General features: G+C 45.1%; 1 protein-coding gene and 1 long non-coding RNA gene across 4 annotated transcripts in view; one reads left to right on the top strand and one right to left on the bottom strand.

The window, feature by feature from the left end:
• The window catches only part of LOC146858169 (uncharacterized), a 31,147-nt gene extending 18,322 nt beyond the window's left edge, over positions 1 to 12,825 (bottom strand). For 2 of the 3 annotated variants that reach the window (XR_014980000.1, XR_014980001.1), the window contains exons 1-2: positions 12,766 to 12,805; positions 12,615 to 12,664 (exon numbers count right to left, since the gene is read on the bottom strand). This is a non-coding gene — a long non-coding RNA (uncharacterized LOC146858169). Of the gene's footprint in view, positions 1 to 12,614; positions 12,665 to 12,765 lie in introns of all 3 variants that reach the window. The other variant, XR_014979999.1, reaches the window with a different exon arrangement.
• PARD3B (par-3 family cell polarity regulator beta) overlaps positions 1 to 17,930 on the top strand; it is a 2,086,630-nt gene that overhangs the window by 1,793,737 nt on the left and 274,963 nt on the right. The gene's annotated exons all lie outside the window — the stretch shown is intronic.

The following is a 17,930-nucleotide window of genomic DNA, read 5'->3' as shown; positions in this document are numbered from 1 at the left end:
GAATGGTTGTCTCCGGTTGTTTTAGCACCCAAGGATGGAGGATTGGCGGTGAGGATGTGTGTTGACTTGCGTGGGTTGAATGAGTGGATCGTCAACCTCTTCCTAATATTTCGGAATGTTTAAGTTTATTGAAGGGGGCTAAAATATTTAGTGTTCTGGATTTATCGTCCGCTTATCATCAGGTGAGACTTCACAAAGATTCCAGACATCTGACGTCCTTTGTCACTCCTTTGGGGGCGTATCGATTTTTGAGGATGCCGTTTGGTTTGGCTTCGGCCGCAGCTTGTTTTCAAAGGATCATGAAAATGGTACTTGGGGATCTTCCCAATGTCTTGTTTTTTCAAGATGATATATTGGTTTATGGGAAGGATGAGGGTGAGCATGAAACTGTGTTAGGATCTGTGTTGGGTAAATTGAGGGAGCGAGGTCTCACTCTTAGGAAGGATAAGTGCCGTATTGGTCTGGAGTCTGTAACCTATCTAGGACATGTCATTTCAGGGAAGGGTATACAGCCCAAGGTGCAGCTTGCTGAGAGTATAATTGGTGCTCCTGCACCTCAGGACAAGGAACAGGTTAGGTCTTTTCTAGGAATGGCTGAATTTTATTCCAAATTTGTAAAAGGGTTTGCTGGAGTGGTAGAGCCGATCAGGGTGCTCTTAAAAAAAGGTTCACGGTTTGTTTGGACAACAGATTGTGAGAAGGCTTTTAATTTGATTAAGTCTGAGATTGGGAAGATGCCAACGCTGGGTCATTTCGACACCAGATTAAAGACTGTTCTCACAACTGATGCTAGTCTCAAGGGTCTGGGGGCGGTACTTTCTCAGGTTGTTGATGGGGAAGAAAAGGTAGTAGCTTTTGCTTCTAGGGCCCTTAGGGATGCGGAAATTAACTATTCTTGCATTGAAAGGGAGGCATTAAGTGTGTATTGGGCGATACAGCATTTTAAATTTTATTTGTGGGGAATTCCTTTTATGGTAAAGTCAGATCATCGTCCCCTTGTACAAATTTATTCTGATCGTCACAGTGAGCGCATGACTCCTAGGCTTAAGAGATGGAGTGAGGGGTTGCAAGAGTTTAATTTCCGTGTACACTACATTTCTGGGTTGGACAATAAGTCTGCTGACTGTTTGTCCAGGTTGCCTGTGTGTTCTGGGGAGGAGAGTGATGAGATTGAGTGTGTAAATTGGGTGATGGAAAACCCGTTGTTGGAAGAAGAGTGGTTGTCTTGTGCGGTTAAGGATACCACTTTTGGGGTTTTGAAGGATTTAATATCTAAAGGATGGATGAGCTGTAAGGATCTTGATCCGAATGTGAAGTCGTTTTGGTGTGTGAAGGATGAATTGACCTTTTGTGGGGATAAGCTTATGAGAGGAGAAAGATTGGTTCCACCTGATGTTCTTAAGGAGAAAGTAGTCAATTTGGCTCATGAGGGACATCTTGGTAGGAGTCTTACGAAAGCGCGTGTTAGAGAAAGGTATTGGTGGCCCGGGATGGATCGGTTGGTGGAGACAGTTGTGAAGGATTGTCATTTGTGTGCCATCAATGACAAGTCTCATGTGACTAGTCGTGCTCCTCTTTCACCTGTGGAGGTTCCGGATGTGGTGTGGACCAAGTTGGGGTTGGACATTATGGGTCCTTTTGAGCTTATGCCTGCCCAAGAAAGATTTGTGGTTCTCTTGGTGGACTACACCTCGAAGTGGGTGGTTACCAAGTGTATGGGTGTGGTCAATTCTAAGTCCATTATTGAGTTTTTGAAGGACGTCTTTACGTCTGAAGGTGTTCCAAAATACTTAGTCACAGATAATGGGGTGCAGTTTGTTTCCCAAGAAATGCAGCATTTTCTAGAGAGTGTGGGTATAATTCATCTAAAAACTGCGCTATACTCGCCACAGGCTAATGGTCTCACTGAAAGGATGAATAGGGTGGTGAAAAGTTGTGCTCAAAGGGCACTTGATACTGGGGTTTCTTTCAGTTGTATGCTGAGGGAAACATGGTGGGCACACCGCACTGTTCCTAATGCTATTTCTCAAAAATCACCTTTTGAGGCTTTGAGGGGAAGGGTGGCGATGACTAAGCTAAATCCAGGGTGGCTTCCTGTATGTAAGGGGAATGAGGTCAGTGAGGATGTGAGGAAGAAGAGATTGGCTGATTATCAGTCTAAATACAAACAGCGCTATGATGACAAGATGTCTGTGAAAGAAAGGAAGTGGAACCTTGGTGATCGTGTTTGGGTCAAGAGATCCAGGTTTGGTCATAAGGGTCTGTCTAACTTTCTGGGTCCTTTTGTTATCACTGCAATAAGGAAAAATGTTGTGACCTTGAATAATGGCTGTACCTGGAGCATGTCAAGACTGGTAAAAGTTGTTGATGTCAAGTTGCGTTCAGACAACAACCGGCCCTGTGTTCCTGTAAATGGTGATGGGAATTGTTATGGTTCCGCCAGGCTCAGGCATGTACCAGCCAAGTTTAAAGATTATGTTTTGTATTAGGCATATGTTATTCTTTATATTTTTGCACTGTATTTTGCGTTTAGTATGTGTTATCTTTATTCATTATCATTTTGTTTTTAATGTATTGTAAAGGGGATGTGTTGTAATCTACTTGTGGTTGGATTGTGGAATCCCTGTTGTCTGGGTGATGGAATGTGAATGTTCTGGTGACAGGCATTCAGGCTGAGAGATGCTGTGAAGAGGAGTTGGCTTACGTTGGTGGTTGCGATAATAAAGCCTACCTATGGATCTTAATTTGAGTTCTGGCTTTTAATAAAATCCTTCCGAATGTTAAAGTAATATACTCTCTTTGAATTTTGAAGCGACTTCATCATATTTTTGCATGATGTTTGTTGGATGATTTATATGCCAAATATTTGCACAGGCTCTGTGAGCCTAGCCAGACCCTTGTCTCGGTTCTCCCTGTTAATACGTTTTCTCGCCCCGACCTGTACCCAATGTGCAACAACAGTGACTTTAATATTACGTTTACTGTGACTAGCCACCCGACTTTTGCTGACAGGGCACCAACACCCGATCGAGATTCAGGGGGTTTCCCACCCTACACGTACCTCCCCCCCCCCCCCCCCCTAATCCACTAGTCTACGTCCCCGGGGATGTGTAAAGGAAGGAAAAAGCGGAACGTGCTACGCTTGTCTAATTTCTCGATTGGTAGGGTCGTGGCACTGTGTTAATATTAAAATAAACCTCTTCCGCGCTAAACGCCTTTCCTTTGCCCTCTGTATGCCAATACTGTCGGTGGCGTCCGTTCAGCACCTGTGCTTCTCGCGCCGTCAGCATTTCTAGCCGCTTGTTATTCCATTTGTTGCTGAAACAATTCCCTTCCCCAAGTCAGCTTTGAACTCTCGGGCCGGGCTGCGCCGGTGCTGCGGAGGGGCACGTATTGATTACACTTTACGCACAGTGCTGACGCAGCTCTGCGCGTGGCGGCCGGCCCGCGTAGCTGCCATAGCCCATGAGCAAGACAGACAGCCCTATCCCGCCGGACACTCACCAGGGCCCCCATCACCCCCAGCCCACAGAAGAAATGCAATTTCCATTTATGAGAGCATCGTGCTCTCCTGTTCTAGAACATTAAACAAGTGAAGGGTTTTGAGGCCTACACCGCTGGGGAGAACCCCTTTAATGTGGCGTTGTGATCCTATAATGCTGCTGCGATCAAATCCCCTCTCAGTAACTTCGCCAGTCTGGCTGGAGTATAGGAGATTGCACATGGAGGTGCAGACACGCCGACAGGTTATCTGACGCCTGGACAGTGTTATTGATCCCTACCAGCCTTTCAACTTCTGCGAAGAATCGAGGCAACTTGTCCTAACAGCAAGGAGCAGGCGACCCTGACCCTAAGAATAGCTGCACTGATATCACTGGACGTGGCAGCAGCATTTCATCCTGTACATCTGAAGGAGCCAACGGGCATGTGTGCCTGCTTTGCGCGCCTCTGGGGCAGTTGGTATTACAGAACTGAAAGCGCTGGCGCACATGTAGCACGAGCTCTTTCTCAAGAGGGCATTCCCTCATTTGCATGTAGGCGTGGCCCAATACAAATGAGGAAATCGCTATGTCGCCACCCGCGCTGTATTATAGTCTCGGGTGCAGAGGCAAAGAAGTTGTCAGGAGGCGTACTCACAGTTCACCCCCTTTTGCCATCCCTCTGCAGGGGGCAAAGAGGGTCCTATGGATCCCCCCCGGACATCTCCTTGCAGGTGGGTGCAATCACTCTCTGCACCTGCCTGCAAGAGGATCTCAAATCACTCTTAAAAGTGCAGGCTGGATGCCGCCTGCACAGAGAAACATGGAGCAGCTTTTTTAAACAGCTGCTCCATATTTCTTTTGTAAGTGCTGCCCTTGGGGCAGCGCAAGTTTGTGGCTGGCCTGAAGGCAGGGCATTCTACATGATAGGGCACACTTTTCCTGTTTGTACCCGTCACACCTACTTAAAGGTGCGCCGTGGCGCAAACAGGGCAAGTGCTCCGTATCTATAATGGGGCTTTTGGTCCTAGCTTCTGTGATTTACCCAGGGCCGGCTGTAGGGCGGTGTGACCGGTATAGCCGCGCCTGGTGCTGACCTCAGGAGAGGCGCTGTGTTCAGAAATAACTTTTGGTTTTTGAAAACACCTGCTGTTTCCATGAATGTAGCAGTTTTCAGACAACAATAAAAATTTCAAGATAACCCAGGTGGTTAATGCTTCTGCGGGAGAGAGATGGAAGTCTTTGTTTAGTGGCAGTTTTGACTCATCATAAAGTAGTGCAGAGGGTTAATATGCATGCTCCAAAGAATGTGTACATGCAGATCACAGAACGGTAATCCTCTTTATTTTTTGTAACATTTCCTATAGACTGATTTACACACGTAAGATTCATGGCCACTATATAACGTGTGTGATGTAAAGTGCTCTGACATCTTAGGGTTGGTCTAAGAAGCATTATAAAACAAAAGAAATGCATGCGAGAGCGGGGCTGTGGGGAGATTAGGAGTACTGTTGGAAGGTGGTAGTGGAGGAATCTGTCGAGAATGAGGTTAGTGGGGAAGCCCACAAAGATTGTCGCACCAGACGCCTCCAACTCTAAGGCCGGCACTGGATTTACTTTCACAGTACGTGACCTACTAAAGTAAAGAACCCTTTTCCACCTTAACTCCGGTCTGCTACACTACGCAGTCATGCATAGTCCACCTCCATTGTGCTGTTTATTTTTAATATGTACATTAGATCATTAGAGATTTTAAATGTATTCTTATATTGTAAGACACAAGATCATTGAGTAATCAAAGCTTACTGTACAATGGCCTCCTAAGCTAGCTTTCTGAAATATCTTTGGCAACAACATCTTCAAAAGCACAATATTGCAATGCATTCTGGGGAAAGAGGCCTAGCAAACCAAGGACTGCAGATTCAATGAAGCAGGCCCAGCCCACAGAGAAGGTGGATAAAATCATGGGAGGTACTGCTGGGTGTCCCCACTCCTCGCCCCCCCTTCCTGGCATCACTGTCCTAACCAGTGCTTAATTTGTAAAATATGAAGTGCAGGTGCTCAAATGTTTGTCGGAGGCCACACCTACTTATTCTGGCTCCACCCACTTCCTCCACTGGCTCCACCCACTTTATTAGCCCCACCCACATCTTCAACTGGCACTTCTAAAAGTCAGATGTAATACCATAAACCTGATCTCCCAAGCTTAATGCTACTAAAACACTGCACTCTTGTCTCTTCTGACATGAGGTACCCACGTGTCTGCCTCTCTCTGTCCAACTGAGGGTACATGCTCATCTTTTGCTAACACACATTATCCTATTCTGGGTTGTTTTGGCAATAAACTACTTTCTACAGTCTAATCTTCAGATTACAATAGTGGCGACAAAGATATGAAAAATGTTGTGATCAATCACTAAGCTGTCTGCTGAAGAAAAAAGTGGTGAATGCCAACGGCCAGCATGAGAGAGCAGTTGTCCTGGTGATGGATATATATTTAACATGCAATTAGTGGATAAAGGCAAAGGAGAGTGGTCGTGCTTTGTTTCAGGTTAAGGTAAACAAAGGTGGGATGCAGAGGTGAATGACATGTTTTCCATCATCATCCCTCATTGCCAGGGTTCTATGTAATGAAAGTTGAGCTGTGTCTTCTTTCAAGTGCTCTGAGAAGGACTTCATTGCTCTGGCCCGTGAAGGTCACCTTGGGCTTATTAACTGCTTGCGTGCTCATGACGAGCTGGGCTCGTGATAATGGCCGCGGCCCGCCCACGCACGATTGATTCCCCGCCTGTGCGGGAGACTCAATCAGTGGGCAGGGTCGTGACGAGCTCAGTTCGTCATGAGCACAGCTCCACTGTGCCTCATGACGAGCTGGGCTCGTTACGAGCACCACGCGCACCCCCCCCCCCGCGCCGTGGGGGAATTACCCCCGCTGCGAAGGGGTTAACACTAAAGCGAGTGTGAGGGAAGTTTATTGATGGTCGATTACACATAAACTAATAATATGTTGAACAGTGTGTGACCAGTGGGCAGAATGATAACATTGAGGACTGTGCCCAATACTGTTCTAGAGGATGCCTGGAAAAGAATCCATGGCCACCAATGCGCCACTGGAAAGTTTTAGAAATGGGCACATATTCATTCGCCTTGGGTGTGTATGCGATGTTGTGTCTCTCGGTACTCTTAACCCCTTCCATGCGTGCGTCTGCCAACGGCCGTCGCGAGCACTACCTCCGTAGTGCTGCGCACGTCCGTTGGCCGACGCGGCCTCGCCCGCGAAAGATTTCACCGGCACCGCGGCAGATTTTACGCCGTGGTTAACAGGTTAAAGATGGGCGGAGACAAGTCACGGGAGCAGCCAGTGACCACGGACTAGGGTCCTACACATGCCCTTTATGGCGATGAAGCAGAAAACCTATGTTTTTAATCCTGGCCACAAGACTGGATCATATTTTTGGACCACGAGGAATCCCCTCCTGGGCCCCTCAGTTCCTCAGTGACTACAACGGATGCATCCTAACACACTAATGCCTTAGCTTAGAGTACTATGCCCACATTTAGTGAGTGAGATTTTTGATCGTCACTAACTAAACGATGAATTTAAAAATGAGTTAAAAATCAACTATATAAGTACCTTTACATGGGAGGAAAACTCAGCATAACCTATTTTTGCGAAAACAATTTCATGCAAAATAAAGTTTTCACTTACGAATGCTCCAGTAAAGAATGCTCCAGAAATCAGAATGGTCTGAAGTGTTTTGAAACTTCCTAAATTACCAGGTAACAATAAAACAGAAAAACAAATGCTCATTTTGGAATCGTTGCAGTTTTGTCAGCTGATTTGGTAGTGTGGGAATGCATGGCCTGGTGGCCAGTATCTGACCATTGAGTCTGAATATTTAGAAAAAAATATTATTTTAATGTCAAAAGAACATGATGGGCGGCCGGCCCGGCCCGGCCAGGACACACACTGACTGCAGGCAGTGCACTGCCCCTGTGGTGCTTTAGGCTGCTCTGCTTTACTAACTGATTAGGGCACTAGGCCTGCCAGCCCACCTACCTCACCTGGCTATTGCTGCGGCGCCGGCGGTACCGTACTGGTAGTAGTAGTGGTGGGGTGGCTAGTGTAGTGGCTACTACAAAGTAGTAAGTACTGCTGCGTGCTGCCAGTCCTGAGTCCTCAGCGCCAACGTCATCGTCGGGTCGTGCTGGCAGTGGCACTCGGGCTGAGATGACTCGGTCGGTGGTGGGGTATGGCCGCCCTGGCCGTCGTGCGGCTGATATGTTGATATGTTGGGATGGCACTGCAGCAATGCGCAGTCTGGAAAAATGAAACTGCGCATGCTGCCTGCTGGACTTTGGCCTTTCTGTTTTTATTTCTCGTCACCCTACACGCATAATGTTATTCTTTGAACTCTTGGGTTAGGCTACCAAGAGTAGGTCTTTTCACTTGTAAGAGTCACGAGTCATTCACTCACTGCACGTCTTTTGAGTGCAAATCCTACTGAGACTTCTGTAACCCAATATATGTAGTCAATGAGACTTTCTGTTTTGTTGTAGCTCTCATTACGGTGGACCATTTGGAAATTGACTTCCCCTCTACAATGTGCATCCCCTGAAGAAGGATTTTACAAATCCGAAATGCATTGGGACTTTTCCTTGTAACGAAGAGTACATTGTTTATGTTGCTTGTGGAGTTAACAAAATTTGAAGGATAGAATACATTTGTCAATCCTCATCTTTTCATGATTTTGATCAACTGATTGTTACGTTTGCATTTATTTTTTGACAACCTAAAAAGTTAAAAATATCATGTATTTTGATGTTTTAAACCATTCAAAAGAATATTAAATCACGTTCATAGACTTATATAGTCCTTGGCAGTGCGTCATGCAGGTTTGGGTCACTCCATTCCTCTTCTTTTGACATTAGTTTACAAAGGGGTCAGGGCTAAACCCCAGTACATGACTGCACGCTTTACCGACACTTTACCATTGTAAAAATTCATTAGACAACTTGATAATCTACTCTTAATTTGGTGTGCAGGCTCACCCTTTCCTTTTTCCTCTTCCTTATCCTCCATGGCCCTCTTCCTTGTCCCCCCATGGCCCTCCCTTGTCCCTCATGGCCCCCTTCCTTGTTCCCCATGGATGGCCCTCTTCCTTGTCCCCCATGGCTCTCTTCCTTGTCCTCCATGGCCCTCTTCCTTGTCCTCCATGGCCCTCTTCCTTGTCCCCCCATGGCCCTCTTCCTTGTCCCCCCATGGCCCTCTTCCTTGTCCCCCCATGGCCCTCTTCCTTGTCCCCCCATGGCCCTCTTCCTTGTCCCCCCATGGCCCTCTTCCTTGTCCCCCCATGGCCCTCCCTTGTCCCCCATGGCCCACTTCTTTGTCCCCCATGGCCCTCTTCCTTGTCCCCCATGGTCCACTTCCTTAACCCCCATGGCCCTCTTCCTTAACCCCCATGGCCCTCTTCCTTGTCCCCAATGGCCCTCTTCCTTGTCCCCAATGGCCCTCTTCCTTGTCCCCCATGGCCCTCTTCCTTGGCCCCCATGGCCCTCTTCCTTGGCCCCCATGGCCCTCTTCCTTGGCTCCCATGGCCCTCTTCCTTGGCCCCCATGGCCCTCTTCCTTGGCCCCCATGGCCCTCTTCCTTGGCTCCCATGGCACTCCCCCAATGGCACTCCCCTCCTGCGCATGTTTTCCCTCTTTAAAACCTCATGTCCAGTTCTTGGCAATCGCCCTAGTTCTGACAAATTCTCTGCTCTCTGTGATTCCCACCCTTGGTGCAGGAAGTGGGAGTAGTGTTTGGTGACTTTGGCATGTGAAGAAAATTTCTACCGAACGTGCTGAGTCTGGCTCGAATCATGTAGTTCGTAAATTGTTGCCCTATTGTTGACATATCCTCTTAAGGTTCTCCATTGCTGGTCAATGGCAGCAGCATGCAGCTTCCTGCTGTTGGCTTGGGTTTCTTTCGCTGTGGTAGCCTCTGCTTGGATGGAGGGGGTGTATTCAATCGTAGCTGACCAGGGTTGTTGGTCGTTGTAGAAACCACTGTAAACAGTCACTGTGCTGCGGTCTATACCATTAACATCCTATAATGACCATTGCGCGTTTTAGGGTCCTGAACATCCTGGTGGCTGCAAAACTGAGTGTCAGGTGTTTAGAAGTGGTGAGAATGAGAGGGATGCCGGGATGCTGATGGATGACACGAGAGGAAGTGTGAAAGTCACAGGTCTGTGCCAGGCCGACGTTTTGAGTGCAGTTACCTAGTCCAGGTGCAGTAGGGGGATAAACTGGGAAAAACGGCACCACTCAAATGCCTGTGGATTATGCGGCCCTATTAATACTGGGCAGCTTGTCTTCAACTTATATACGTGCATTTATTGAGTCCTGAATTTTGTTAGTCAACGTGTTTCCTCTCGTTGCTACACGTAGAAGTAGGTGAGCCAACAAATTAACATGGATATCCGAGTCAAGGATCGACTGCAGCTCTAAGAGCCTGTGCACAAGCCAAGCCCAAGAAAATATTTGGCATATAAATTGTGCATCAAACATCATGTAATAATATGATAAAGTGTCTTCAAAATGCACTATTATAACATGATGAAACTTTCACACTAGCACATCAGATTTCATCACTACAATGAGAAGTATTTATTAAAAGTGAGAATTTTTAAACCTAAAATTAGAAACATTCCTGCCTCTGCATTGACATGCTATTAGTGAACTGAGAGGCAACTGAGTTGTCAGGTACCTTAGATGGGGGCTAAATTGTTATTGTAGATAGAGCAACTTTATAACCCATTAAGACGAACACAAGATAGGTTTTGTACAGTACACATCCTGAACTCACTTCTTTGAAGGTGCTATTATATATAATTATGAATAAAAAAGGTAGTTCAGTGGAATAAAGTATTTGCCTAGATTCGCACAATTTGGGCAAGGAGGGAAGCCGGCATTGATGCTGGATTTTCCAGGTTCACACTGTGCAATTTAGTCACTAGATAGTTATCTTTTCTTCACATCAAAGATTAGTGTTTTGTCTTCAGATTTTTTTAGATTGAAATCACAGCATGGGTGATGGGCAAACGCTAACCTTTATTTTTTGGCAGTTTAACATAGTGCATACCTTGGCTGAGAACATAAGAGCGCTTCTCAACAGACACAGATTAAGTTGCATTTTTTGCTGAGATCGACCACAATTCACAGGATGCTGAGCTGAGGCCGGGGTTCAAACCTGGTTCCCCTTGTTACATGGTAGGCAGCTGTAGCCACTAGGCCACATCACCTCCTGTGAAAGCTCGGCGTGTTTTGTGCTTGAGGTTCCTAGAGGCCTAGCTTTCAGTGGCTTGCGAATCACTAGCTAAATGTAGAACATTAGTACAGGATTTTGAGTGGAAAGAGAGGGCTAGCGACCATGTCAGCACTTTGTCTCAGAACTTTGTGATTGCTCGGAAGTAAGTCCCTGAGCACCTTGTTGTGCTTTTTCTCTGGCAGGGCCGAACAAGGCAACTCCAGTCACAAAACAAACCCAGTGTCACAGCTAAGGTGCCGTGAGCCCTAACGCAAGTATCAAAATATCAGGTAGAGAGTGGATCACTGGTCCTGAAAGAACCAGGGTAAACATACACAGTACAAAGTACTGTTAAGAACCCCTCAATCACGTTTTTGCAGGTGGAATACAGTGGTATATTTTGATTGTCTGCTCTGTGCTTAACAACGTGACAGCATCATCATCGGGTTAATGAGTGCTTCCTCCACCCAGAGGTTTTTCCTCTGGTTTTTTCAGTAGTGATCGTAGAAAAGTGTTGGTGTGTGGTGAAGTGATTTATAGTGAATAAAGATTAAGAAACTCGTAAAACCAGTATGTTATTTTAATAAAACTGGGTTTGAGTTGGCTAAAAACGCTTTCCGTGCACAAGTCAGACAAATTAAGGTCTGGTGCACTATCAAAATATGTCCATAAAAGAGGTCGACATGTTTCAGCCCTCTCTAGTGCCCCGAAGGGTCAAGTGGGCTTTCATCAGGAACTTATCTGAGTGAAGGAGACACTAATATTGATAGGTCTCCCGGTGAGAAAAATGGAAAAGATTGTTCCACAAAAATGTTCGACTTGAACCTATTTCAATTAAAGAAAAAAGGGGGGAGAAAAAAGGAAGAACAAACTGTATTAAGTCAGTATGTATGCTGTAACGATGCTCAAATTTCAAGGCATCAACTGTTGTAGCAACTGAAAAATGACAATGCTTCAATTGTAAAATGGCAAATTGGCAATCAAACTCATTTTCGCGTTCAATGATGGCAAAATCAACCCTCCTTTATATTATTCTGTAATAATGAAAAGCAAAAAACAGAGGCAAAAACTGACACAACATCCATTTTGTCATATGTAACTATGATGTACAGGTAGTCTTGAACATCTGAAAAGACACTGGAAAAATGACACCTCTATGTACACCCATAAGGACTGTTCACGTAAGGTGTATAGGACCAAAATGTAAAGGTAACGTAACGTCCTGGTATTGTAAATAGCGAGGGGTGAATTAGTTCAAATCGACACTAATTTAGATAAAGATAGCCAGAAAATCCAGCCTTCCTGCAAGATTGGTTGATTACAGCGATACAGATAAACGGAAACCGGTAACACTTGATCATGACATAGTCAATGGTGGTTACTAGAGTAGGTAAAGAATGTTTACACATAAGGTATCACACATTGTCTTAAACTCCCAAGCTATGTTACAAGCAATAATGCTATGGGCATGAGGGAGAACATCTGGGTTACAAAAAAGCTATCATTGTTGGTATTTTATGCAAGTTACTGGAGTAGGTACAAAATGTTTACACACAAGGTATCACACATTGTCTTATTATCCCGCGCTATGTAACGAGCAATGGTGCTACGAGCATGAGAGGGAACCTCTGGGTTATTAGAAAGGGCTATCATTATTGGTAATTTATGCAAGTGCCACACAGACTTAGACGTGTGATAAAACTGGGTCAGGAAGATACTATCTCCGTACTTATTCAGCATTTACACAGCAAACATAAACGCTGCACACAATGAGGAAATTTCCAACATTCGGTGGGTCAACAAATAAAAAACTGCCAACGGTTGAAAAGAAGAAAGAATACCTTGTATCCTCTAGTCGAGGGTTACATCGGGTAAAGAGGTCGTTCTCGCTCTTAAAGGTGATAAGGAGACAGGAAACAGAAGAGAAAAGGTATTAGAAGATTTTATACATTACGATTCTTCGGCGGCGTCCTCGTGTGCTGGTACCAATACCTTTGTGACGGGAATAAGCGGCTTGTTCTGTCGCTGCCTCTTCTTACCCGGTATTGTAAAGAGTGTTACCAGGCCGGGGTTTTTTAAGGAGGCAGAATCAATCATAGAAAAGGAAGAAAGCGGACATTCGAGATCACTGCTAGGCATGAATTTATATGCAATAAAGCTTCGCTTCTCAGAAAATAACAAAGGGTTTGGAAGGGATGCCGTTATTCTTCAGTGGTATCTGTGATAGGAATTGCGACACAAATAACTAATAATAGTATAGAAGAGGAGGTCCAACATTCAGATGACTCCTTTAAACATGCCATGTTAGTTATTTACAATGAAGTTATAAGATAAGTTCTTGGTTCTTGAAAAAATGTAAACAATTGTTTAAAATGGTGAAAATATTGTTTATCCGTAATGTGGTTCTTGGTTCTCAATAAAGTTATTTTGACACTAATCGTTCAGGGTATTGGCTACCCCTGTCAGTGCCATATTTATTACGGTCGAGTAAGTGTGAGGAGGTCAAAAAGATCCCTTGTTCATGGCATGATTCTTAGTTCCCAATATTGGTATTCCCCTGCACCTACTGCACAATAGATGTTGAACCGCACACCTACGAATAAAGAGATGTTACCATGTGACCCAGTTCAAGAATAAGATCTGTGTTTCGTTTGGGCAGGTCATTTTAAGATCTTTAAGGAGTGGGGAGTGCAACAGATCTGGATACTTTTCTTTCTCTGTTTCCAATACCTGCAGCGAACTAATTACTCAGCAGAGAACTGGCCTATTGGAGAGGCTGGAGATCTCCTGACCAGAAGAGCTGGAGCAACGTCAGTCACACGTCTGGTAATCCCCCCTCACAGGCCAGTGTGCTCACAGAAGACCTGCACCTTCATGGTTATGGAGGGCCCTATTCATGGAGGCCGCAGGTGATACCTTGGGAGGGCCTGATCCCTCTGTACAGCCCCTGAGAATGGGACGGCCCTTAGATATGGGTGATATTGCACACAGGGAGTGTCACAGAACAGGGTCGAACATGCAGTTCACACTAGGTTCCTTAATGTTTACCTGGGTGGGTAATAACACGTCTTGGGGGTCATCCATATAAAACCCAGTTGTCTTAAGTAGCAAGTCGTGGATATCCAACATCCTGTGCCAGTTTTCTTTTGACAAAGGGAAGTGAAAGAGTTCTTCCAAGATGCTGTTAATGCCCCTTCTGTCTACCAGGACCGTTCCTCTTGCCCAAGACAATGACAGGGGTCAAAGTTGCCTAGAAGTCCAGGTTGATAAGATCCCAGGGTCCTAAGTGACATTCTACTTTTATTGACCCCTCCATACCTCGTGTGTTCGCCAACTAGATCTGGGCGACTCTGTATGTGTTTCCCTGAACACAGCTAAGAGTGGCATTAGCCATTATCTACATATCTTTGGGGTGTCCACTTCTTCACAAGGAGTATCATTCACTGATGTATATGCTGGATGCTCGAGAGACCGCAGATGTTCAGAACTACAGGGGAAAGCACCTTATTATAGTTGTAATGGACAAAGGGCAACATAATGGGTATGTAGCACTGCACACACCTACGCTCAGGACTGTTACACCACTCCAGTCAATACGTTACCATACTTCTCCTCTCAAGATGCCCACAGGTTGCTTTACGTCAGAATGCCAGTAACTTCAAAGCTAAGTTTTCGGCTGAGGCCCATATGATTGTCTCTACAGGTGATGTGGGGTTATATGTGGAGGAGTTCGATTTCTGCGGAGAGTGGTTGGCACTTCAGTGAAAAGGCCCACTAATAAGGAAAGGTCTCCTCTGTGGATATTTCTAAAGGACAGAGGGATAATAGGTGTTTTGAGTGTGTTGGTACAGGATGCATTCCCTTTTCTACCTCAATTGTGGAGATTTGGAAGGTGGACACAAGGACCAAGCTGTTGGCACTCCCTCATTTAAGGGACTCTACTCTTTTTCCTATGAGACTTGGATGTGGCCTTTGTAGGTACTGAATTGTTCTATTCACTTAGAGTTGTGCTCTACCGTGTACTATCTTCCCCGATTTGGCTATCAGGTAACATTTGCTGGCATGGGGTTATCATGCAGTTTCTGCTGTAATCAATGGGATGTCTTATTGTTTCAAGGCCCTCTGCTTTAGAAATGTTTTGTGGCTCGGGCATCAGCTCCAGTGTTGATTTCTAAAATGCCAGTGAGATGGGTATTTATACTGAGTGACTGCTGCTGAGATCTGTGGCCTGTAGTCATTGGTCCAGCCATGGCAGGATCATTATAGTTCTGTGGTTGATATACTGGCAGGGCTTAACTTCAGCAGATGGTCAGCACCAGCACTTAATTGTCAACACCAGTACTAATGACAGCCTGCTACATGGTGACGCTGTTACTCTAATTCAGAGGTGAGCATAATAACAGTTGTTTATTAATTAAATATACATTAAAATGACTACGACCTATCGCCCAAACCATTCATGTACCTTTGGGGGGCTTGAATTGTTTGAATTGTCACAGTTGTAGGAGTATGATGGTTTGTAGTTCTCTTGGGGCTGTCATTGGCAGCACTAGCAGGGGAAATGGGTGGTGCAAGCTACAGGGTCCTACTGACGAGGGCCTTGGAACTTTTTTTTTACAAATTAAGCACTGTATATTAGGTCCATGTTCCTGGGAAGTGGTATCATCAATTACTGTGCTGGATAGAAGCAGGAACATTCTGTAATGGAGCATTAGATAAAAAGTCAGATGTCTTTCTTGCTGTTGATCTTCCTTGTAGTTTAGATGTTGTTTACTGCTGGACAAGAGGTTCTGTTACTGTGCTAGCAGCGCTATTGAGTTTGTCGTTTGATCAGTCTATGAGAAGGGATTGAAATCTTCACTGAGCTTTGACATACAGTGAACTTTCTATGCAGAAGTTTGGGATTGCTCATGTATGCTTGTTCATGCAGAGGCTCGGGAAGGTGGTGTGTGGTTTGACCTCTTTTTGTATTTTTGATAGTTCTTTTGTGTTCAGCTTCTTCTTATGTTTTCTGTCCATGTCATTGGAGCAATGTGAGGAATTGAAGGTCTGGTGTGATGACTATGGGAATTATTAATTAAGGTATTCTGTGATAGAAGTAATTTGTCAATGCCTTGTAAAAGTATCTAGTTAGGTTGATTTGCTCATTGTTGAGGTTAACAACAATGCCTAAGGGCTTTGTTAGAATTAGCCAAATCATTTTGATGGCAAGCTTATATTTATATTCTGTGATGTTGTGAGTGGGCTTCCCAGTCTTGCCAGGAGCTTCTTGTGTGTTGGTAAAATTATTTAGGATGAATGGCATTGGGTCAATTATGAATGAACTTTGGGTGACACTTCTTGGTTGCCAGAAGAGGAATTCCAGGTTTTGTACACAGCTGGCCAAAATAACATTTATCTCTTATGGTGTTGGTGAGACAAATGTATTTGATGGTCACTTGTGGTGTCCTGGAGGTTTGTCTTCCCTCTGTCAACACTTAGTGGGATTGGGACTACTCGTACTACTAACAGAGGTGCGCTAGCCACTGAAGGCTGAAGCCAGATGCCTAGCTGTGCCTCAGCTCAGGTCCTCTTGGACCTTCGATCCCATAATGAGCCGAGATGTCTTGTAGCTTCTGCCTGCCACCCATGCTCTAATCTTATGTTCCAAGGATGAAAGGCAAAGCATTAACCTTTGATGTAAAACAGGCAAGAGAGATAACCGTTCTAGTGGCTTAATTGCAGAATGTGAAAACTAAAAACCTGAGATCAATGTCCGCTTACCTGATCAAATTGTGTGTTATCCCAGGTGAATATTTTTTTTTTTTAAGTTTAAAGAAAGTTTATTGGATATAAGTATAAGATACAACCGTAATACAATACAGAATACAGTAATAATAAAAAATAGAAAATATTCTGTGTAAAATAAAGAAAGAAGAAATAAGAAGGAAAGAAGGAAAAAAGAAATAAGAAGGAGAAAAAAGGGAAGTGAATATTTTATTTTGCAGAGCCTCCTTTTTAGGTCGAGCCTGTAACAGCACGCATGCGCTGTTCTGGCGAAGACTTTATGTAAGGGCTTTTGAAATCTCACCACACGCTCGTGCATGTGGTTTTGTTTTCGTGGCAGGCTATTGGGCTTTGTGTGCGTCTTTCTAAGAAAGACAGCACGCAATTGGGCAAAGGCGGGTGCATGACCCGCCTTTGCTCCGCCCACGGCCTATTGCTTTTGGTTACCCGCACAGGCCACATCTGTTTTCAGTTATCGTGCCCAGACACGGGGACGATAATTGAAAACAGATCCTTTTAGCGCGTGCACACAAATCCCGGGCTTAGTGCTTTCACAGATATTGTCCGATTACATTACATTAGGCCACACCCGCTTGCCTGTCCCGCATAATTATAGCACAAACTTGAAGCAAGGGCATTATAGCGCTTCACAGGGAAGTCGGCTCCCCTTACACAACAGTTTTTAAGCACAGTGTAACGAAGCGATTTGCACGGAATCACAAGATGCTGCGCCTGAGCCGAGATTCTAACCTAGTTACCCAGTTCTAATATCCGCAGCCCTAGCCGGAACGGGTGTGATATTAGGAGATTTGTCATAAGAAGAAGCACTCCCTGAGCTGTGAATACGTAGTGCTTTCACCTGATATTGGCCGATTACATTACATTAGGCCACACCCGCTTGCCTGTCCCGCATAATTATAGCGCAAACTTGACTCAGCCCCACCACAGCATCACTCAGCCCCACCACAGCATCACTCAGCCCCACCACAGCATCACTCAGCACCACCACAGCATCACTCAGCACCACATCAGTATCACTCAGCATCGCCTTTGCACTAGTACACCACCACATCATCATCGCTCAGCAAGACCTGAGTATCATTCAGCATCACCTCAGCATTGTCGCCGCACGAGTCACCACCACCACCTCAGCATCCCTCAGCACCACCTCAGCCTGCTCTCGGAATCTGGCATCTGTTGATTCTCCCCTAGCATCTGGCCGCTGCTAGTGTTATAATACAGGTACTAGTTCCCAACCTTCACCCTCCGATTGTTTATGCCCCCTCAAAAAAAAGCTTTAAAAACAACCATTGAAATAGGCAGAAACAAGTTGCCAGCATTGCAAGAACAAAAGAAAACTGAGGACATTTTTTATTGTAAATACTTTTTTT

This window comes from Triturus cristatus, chromosome 3_2 (assembly GCF_964204655.1).
Source record: "Triturus cristatus chromosome 3_2, aTriCri1.1, whole genome shotgun sequence".
Taxonomy (NCBI): domain Eukaryota; kingdom Metazoa; phylum Chordata; class Amphibia; order Caudata; family Salamandridae; genus Triturus; species Triturus cristatus.
The sequence above is the reverse complement of the archived record's forward strand: the minus strand, read 5'-3'. Positions and strand labels throughout refer to the sequence as shown.